This window comes from Mus pahari, chromosome 9, assembly GCF_900095145.1.
Source record: "Mus pahari chromosome 9, PAHARI_EIJ_v1.1, whole genome shotgun sequence".
Taxonomy (NCBI): domain Eukaryota; kingdom Metazoa; phylum Chordata; class Mammalia; order Rodentia; family Muridae; genus Mus; species Mus pahari.
The window spans coordinates 54489792-54498002 of NC_034598.1; positions in this window are offsets into that span (position 1 = coordinate 54489792).

The following is an 8211-nucleotide window of genomic DNA, read 5'->3' on the forward strand; positions in this document are numbered from 1 at the left end:
ACATACACATACACACACACACATACACACACACACACATACACACACACACACACACACATACACAAGAAATAAAGGAAAAATGGCCCAGAATCGTTAACTAGCTCAACGCCATATTGAAGAATCTTCTACAAATGAATTAATGTTGGAGATCATCCTGTTAGTGTTTAAAACTGTCTTTGACCTTTCTTTCTACAGAGGGGAATGGGGAAGCCCTTTGGAAAGATCATAGCTATAAAAAATCATGGACGTGTGCCATTGAGACTGGCTTTCTGTAGGACCAAAGGAAAATGGTTCAGTCTCATTCCCCAAGAAGAAATTAATTATTAACATACTGACCCACACTCCTGTATTAAGTGTTTACTAATAATCGTGGCTGACTTCTCTCAGAATGCCCTATGCTTTAATCATTAACTCAGTGGTCACAAGTGTGTGTGTAGATGTTAAATGTGGGAGGGGAGCCACCAGAGAGTTGAAGGTGAATCCTCAGAAGAGGTCTTCCTGCAGAAGTGGCTTCATGGGGTAGGAGTTAATCACAGGATGCACCAATCTGATGCATCCCAAGATCAGTCTACAGCCAACAGAACAGCTGCTTCTCCAGACATATGTAAATTAAGACAAAATTTTTCCTTCCCTGTGAAGCTACTCATGCCTTTCCAGTGATCGGAACGATGACTTGCAAGCACCAAAGCACTTGCTTCCCCAAACAGTAACTGGAAGGAAGTTGTCTCCTTGAGGAATTATGGAAAAGGATTTTGAGGTTCCTCTGGAAAACCTGACTGACATAAATAGCTTCAGCAAAAGAGCAAGGTCTAGGAATTTCTGTTCTGTAGATTCAGATTTGGTTTCCTTCTTTGCTGATCCCCATCTGCTATGCCCAACTGCGATAGATACTCTCACACTTAGATATAAAAACTTCAGACTGAGCCACATCACTGTAGCAAGACAAGAAGTTGTTCTCAGACCAGGAGGGATCCGGCTTCCTCCCACCATCTCCTGATTTCAGTGGCTGATTTCACAGCGAATAACCTTGTCTGCCTTTTTGAACATCTCTGGATCACTTCACTCTGTCCACAAGCACCGTCAATAGAACACTCAGCGTGTCAAGAACACTGCTGAAGCATATTGTTCTAGAAACGTTCACAGAGCCCCAAAACATAATTTTAACAGAACTCGAAGACTTCTGGAAACAACTACTGAGTATAAATGAATAATTTACCAACTGGTCAGTTTGAAGGACACTTGAGCCACACCTCGTCTGTTCTTCAGCTCCGGTAGCAGCTTCCAGCCACTACAGGGCTGAGTCCCAGAAGCACAGACATGCTGCTGCTGTTATTTCTATGGGCTTCCCTTTTATCTGATTTGATAAGCACAGTCTGAACCAAGTAAAACACTTTGGGCTTGCAAGTGAACTCGATCTGCCTCAGACAGTTCTCCACAGTTTACAGAATGTATTCTCACGGTGGCTTCTGCCTGAGATTATCTTTGAAGCGTTGTGTTGTGAGTGTTTTTGTATTGAATACTGGCTGATTCGTTCAGAGGCAAGGCAACTGGTTTGTTATCTACATCTCTATAAATCTCTGCATCATTTATTTATTAAACAGGGACGAATAAATTACCAAGTGTGCAACATTTCTTTCCTTCTCCGTATGTGTCTCAGGTAGACCTCTCAAGAGATGGCTGTTCAGGGGACTAGAGAGGTGACAAAGTAGTTAAGAGCACTTGAGGACTTTCCTGGGCACAGACATGTGCATAGTTCACATACACGCATGCAGGTAAAACACTTACACACATAAGTAAATCTAAAAAGAAAAACCTGAGATGGCTATGTGGTTGCCTACACACTTCACACTATCAGGCCTGACAGACAGAAAGGGAGATGTCTGCTTTTCTTTTAAGTGCCTACTCTAGATCACTCTGTTACCCATTTGTATAAAAATTCAGCTCTAAACATTGTGTCATTGGGTGTATCTACTTCTCCTTGATGGAACCAATAGTCTGCCATCACTTCCTCTCGACCCTTGAACATTTCTTTGAACCATCATTTCTTCAGCACTACTATGCCTGCTTTAAATCTTTATGACATTAATATATTAGATAGAATATGATTCTTCTATCACTTCAGTTACCAGGCCACATGTGCCCCAGTGATCTCTTGTTTACATCTCACCACAAACTCACGCTCCAATGGTGATTTTGAATGTGATATCACTAAGAGCTACAAATCCCTCCATGGCACCCATTTAAACAAACCCCTCTCTAGCCAACATCTTCAAAACTAATTTCCAAATAATCTGGCATAGCTTAAGGCTTTCAGTCTCTTGATCCAATTCCCTTCTGTCTCTTCTTTGGTTGAAATGCGCAGGCAGTTTCACAATTATCCATCACACAGGTTCGCACTATTGACTTCCTACATTTTTATAATACCACTTGTTTTGCCAACCTTTAGCCCTGAGTAATTTTAAATCCCTAATGCTCTCTGTCAATGACCGCTCAGCCTAGTGTGGCTGGTCAAAAGGCTACAACTGTGCTTCCTGATCTCACTTCAAGCATGTGAATCAAACCCCACCACTCCATCCACCTCTGCCCTGTTCTCTTGCTCCCTCTGCTAGACAACCACTTCATACCAATCCTTATGTCAAGTTCACAGTATCTCCCTCTTCATCCCCATGCTCAAATGGCTATGTTGGCATAAACTTGTGGAGTGAAACAAAGTGTCAGGAGACAATTTCCAAATTCTCCCATCCCATCTATCCCCTTGCCTGAACCTGGCTCACACGCTCTTCCCCTCCCTGACTTGTTTTGCCCTGAACCATCTTCATGAAGATCTGCAAGGAGCACCTGTGCTCTGACTGTGGCTTCTGTGGGCCTTGACTTTACTCCCAGGTTTTCTGTGCTTCACCACGTCCACCCTGACTGTGCTCCACCAACGACTCTGACTGTGCTCCACCACCCTGACTGTGCTCCACCAATGACTCTGACTGTGCTCCACCACCCTGACTGTGCTCCACCACCCTGACTTTACTCCACCAACTACTCTGATGCTGTGCCAACATCCTAACTGTGCTTCACCACCCTCACAGTTTTATTGTGCTCCACCAACACACTCTGACTGTGCTCCACCACCCTGACTGTGCTCCACCAACGACTCTGTGCTCCACCACCCTGACTGTGCTCCACCAACTACTCTGACTGTGCTCCACCACCCTGACTTTACTCCACCAACTACTCTGATATTGTGTCAACATCCTAACTGTGCTTCACCACCCTCACAGTTTTATTGTGCTCCACCAACCACCCTGACTGTGCTCCACCACCCTGGACCTGTTATACTGTTTGAATACCCACACGACTACTGCCTCCAGCTCCTGGTATTATCTCTCTTCCACTGGGTAACCTTTATGGCTCAATCACTCACCTTTGGTTGCTTTACTTTCTCACTTATGCACAAAGCTTCCCTGACCACACTGTTTAAAACTCTCGCTCTTTCTTAATTTTTCAGCATAGTGCTTACTGCTAACACACATATTTCCCATCATTGATATTTTAATATCACTTTTCTACTAGAATATGAAGTCTGTGTTGAGAGATACTTTCTCTTACTTATTTCTGGAGAACCAGTGCCTAAAATAGTCCCTGGATCACAGTGATCCTTAATAAGAATTTGTTCAACGACTTCATAAATATTTATTATTCAGCAACCAACAAAAACACAGCATGATGTTCCATGTTAGAAACACTGTCCTGGAAGAATCACTGTAAACATATCATGTTTGCTTTTTATTCTGATAAGATAAAAATTTTATATGTCATAAATTCAATTATAAGGGTAATTGGAGAGAGAGGAGGGAACATGGAGGAGTCCAATCAGTGATAAAGCTCCTGGCCCCAAACAAAAGACCATTCTGTATCTTTGAATGCACGCTAAAGCCTTTACTCCATTCTCCAAATCTTTCTTACACCCTCAACCAACAAGAAGCAGCAATCACTTTTCCTAATGGAGGCTCTCCTGTTCCCACAGCTTTCTTGGCTTGAAGTGATCTCTCCCTCTTTATCTGTATCCATGGTAGAGTGAATGACTCTTTGCTTCCCTAGTTTTTCATGACAAAGAATACTTTTGTCCCAGGGACATTCTTCCAACTTCTGTCTACCTCTGCTATTGGAAGTTGAGAGAACTTGTCCAAGACCTGGTTCCTCTTTCCAACCAACATCTGCAACTTCTCAATGTTTTCTTTATTCTCCTTTTTAATACCAGAGATCTGTTACTCTGAAGAATTTTGGCTTACCACTTTTTTTCTCTGATAATTGAATTTCTTTACATTTAGCTTATTTAATTCCATTATATAATTTCTGAGGGCAGTGGTATGTCTCTTATGTCTCCATTTTTAAAAAAGGTCATTCTTATATTAATTGATTAGAGTTGGGGATGCGCTCACCTACATTCGATCCATTCCATGAAAGCTTGTTGTAAGCTGGTCTTGGTTTTTTTCTTTTCCTATTGCTATGGTAAATTATTCTGACAAAGATCTTAAGAAATCACAGTTTATTCTGGATTATGGTTCAAGGTATATCAACATGGGGAAGTTGAGGCAGCAGGAGTTGGAAGTAACTGGCCCCGGAGTATTCATGATCAGGAGCAAACATGGTGGGTTTAGCTGTCTGTTCAGATCCATTTCTACTGAATTCCCTGCCAAGGGGAATGGTTTCACCCCAAAATAACACAGGTTTCTGCCTAATTAATACGATACACATAAATCCCCACAGACAGGGCCAGAGGCCCATCTCTGGGATGATTTTATAATCTCTTAAATTGAAAATTAACACTAATCATCTCCACTAAGTTTGTCTAATTAACAAAATTTATAGGCATCCTAGAATGCTAGCTGTGTCATTGAATTCTTGCTGGCTGATTTTAGCCAGGCATACAGCAAGAGGTGGAAGTAAAGGGCATAGAAGAATGGTCTATATAGCTGGAAATTGATCCAGAAAGTAGCATGTGTCAAGTAAGGCGTGGATGGTGAAGCTATTAGCTTCACTAGAATAAAGCCAAGGTCTCCACAGCAGGCAATAAGAAAGATGCCACAGTGAAGGCACCTTAGGAGTTCCTTGGGCCCTATTCATCACAGATTCAAAGACATAAAGGTATAAACTCATTTGCAAGACTTCTGGGGAAAAAGGAAACTCCTGGGTTCCCCACAGACACAAACAATGCTGCCACCCAGGCAAGTGTTTCCCTCTATTTGGCTTCCCAAGGACCCAGAAACTACTGCAGTGGTGTCTAAGAGGCACAGCTACTTCTGAAGCTGGCCACAGAGCTTAGCATCATCCGTGTGATTCTGATATAGTCATGTAGAATCCAAGAATTGTTCCTAGAGCCATCCACCCAGATTCCAAAGGGAAGTTTGACAGACAGGAAATGTTATCAGGGCTGTAACCCCTGAAGGGAAATGTTGAAAGGAAATTGAACGGATCTGAAGATGCAGCAGAATTGCCAGGAGTTTGGAGATGCCAGAAAAGTGGACAGCCATGGGCAACCGACAGAGCCAGCCACAGAGATAGTGTGACCAGCAGTAAGCAAGGCTATGGAAGCAGGTGGTCTAAGCCCTACCTCAATTCTGGATTGGGGGTGTTTGACTATGCCATTGTATATTTGAAAGGCAAAAATCCTTCATTTTGATTGTATAGGAACACCCCACTGAGAGTTTGTTTTGATTCTCAGTGGACACTCAGGGGGGTGTGTGCTGTGGGTAGTTTGATGTTAACTTGACACAAGCATCTGAAAGGAGGGAACCTAAGTTGAGAAAATGCCTCTGTAAGATGGAGCTGTTGGAAAACCTGTAGGGAATTTTTTTTAGAAGAAGAGATTGAAAGGGGAAGGCCCAGCCCATTGTGGGTGGGCCCATCCCTGGGGCTGGTGTTTCTAGGTTCTCCAAGAAAGCAGGCTGAGCAAGCCATGGGGAGCAAGCCAGAAAACAGCACCTTTGTATGGCCTCTGCATCAGCTCCTGACTCCAGGTTCCTGCATTGCATGAGTTCCTGCCCTCACTGCTTTTGATGGTGAACTATTATATGGAAGTATGAGTGAAATAAACGCTTTCCTCCCCCACGTTGCTTTGGTCAAGGTGTTTCATCACACCAATAGAAATCCCAATTAGGACATTTGGAACTTGAACTTTTGAACAGTCTTGGAGATGAATGTAGCAAATTTTGCAGGAAGGCATGGGTATAGAATTGGGGGTTATAGGAGGTGTAAAGGATGATTCTGGGTGTGTGCTTATGAGGTGTTTCCAGAGTGGACTAAGAGAAGAGCTGTCCCATGTGCAACAGAACCCCATAGGGTGGGTGCCCTACTGGAGAGCAAGGAAAAGGAGAAAGTCATTAATAATAACTTGCTCATTCTTCTCTCTCTCTCTCTCTCTCTCTCTCTCTCTCTCTCTCTCTCTCTCTCTCTCTTACTGAAACATGGCGATGGAGTGATAGGAAACCATGAGGCTATTAGTTTAGAAAGAATAAAGTATATAAATATCACCATCATAACAAGAATAGATGAATACATGAAATTCTTCCCAAGAAGGCTTAGAAAACACAGTATAGAATCACCCTGCAATGTGGAATAAACAGAAAACTGGAATCTTCGAGATAGTATTATCATTATTATTATTATTATTTATCACAAACAAGAGTAATCCAGATACTGTATAATTGCTAGTGACACAGGATGAGTTCTCTTTGGTCTCATTTCGAAAATATGTCCTCCACCTTCACCACCACTGACCCTCTATTTTTCTGCAAGGTCTCCGTCAATCCCCAACCCCTTCATCGGTGAAATATGAAATGCAGTAGAAAGAATCTGGCCTTGGTCTCCCTTAGCCAATAAACCCAAATGGCCTACTCCAACTAAACACTTGAAACAACTATGTAAACACAAAAGCTTTTGTATTTATTTTTATCTTTTATTGGGGGACCAGGAAGATAAAAAGTTTTACAACAGCAAAAAAAAAAAAAAAAAAAAAAAAAAAAAAAAAAAAAAAAAGGACAAATATTGATTTTGCAGTTAACCATAGGGGAAAAATAGCAAGACTTAAATTTTTGAAGAATCATGCAGAACATTCTGTCCCCTGCTCCTATCATACAGAACAGTAACTTTCAGGCTATGCCTCACTTGCCCTGAGTGATCCATTTTATAAAGCAGCAGTTTGTAGTATGCTGAGTATAAATATGGAGGCAGAGGATTCTGCATCCTCTTAGTGGAAGATAATGACAACCATCATCTGTCTAGCATGTACCATAAAGGATAGACATATGAAGAACTTACCCTCCTAAATAAAATATTACAACAAATGAACTTATCAAGTCGAGAATGCATAAGCACGTGTTTGTATCAAAATGATGTCATAAAAGTTAGACCTGTGGGCTTATCAAACATACCCAGTTGACAAATGGCAAACTCCATATAAAAGGAGGGGCTCCTGAAGTGTAGGTACCATGGCTCTTGCCACCCCTTTATCAGAACAATTGCTATAGCATCATATGATCAAATAGGAATGAAATAATGACTTGGTCCCTTGAGCTTCTTCTAGGTTCATTCCCAATGCTCCCCTTGGACTACTTGACTTGCCATTCTTCTGAATTCAGTCCGTCCTACTCATGAAGAGCTTTTGGAATGAGTTGATCGCATTTCCTAATATCTTATTCAATACCAGCAGTGACTGCAGTTCTATCAGCTCTCTGCTGACTGTCGGAGGTAAGGCTACTGCTGCCACTATAACCTTTTTTCAACTATTCTACAACTTATAAATCACCGTGTGAGACATAATGTATGATATGAATATTAATATTAGTAATTAGGATTGGACTAAATTAATCTTTTTGCTGATGGCCCAAAGTACCAAGTGAAATCAAAAGTACTTGACAAAGAAAAACAATGTCACAGAAGCAAAATTTATTATTCCTTAGGTAGTGGTATGAATCTGAAATGCTCCCCACTCCATAGGTTCATGTCTGAAAACTTAGTTTTCAGGCACTGTTTGGGAAGGTTACAGAAGGTTTAAGAGATATAGTCTTGCTAGAAAAGGCTATGTCAGTCACTGGGGGCAGGCTTTGAGTCTTTAAAGCCTGGCCCACATACTGTTCTCTCTCTGTCTCTGTCTGTCTCTGTCTCTGTCTCTGTCTCTGTCTCTGTCTCTGTCTCTCTCTCTCTCTCTCTCTCTCT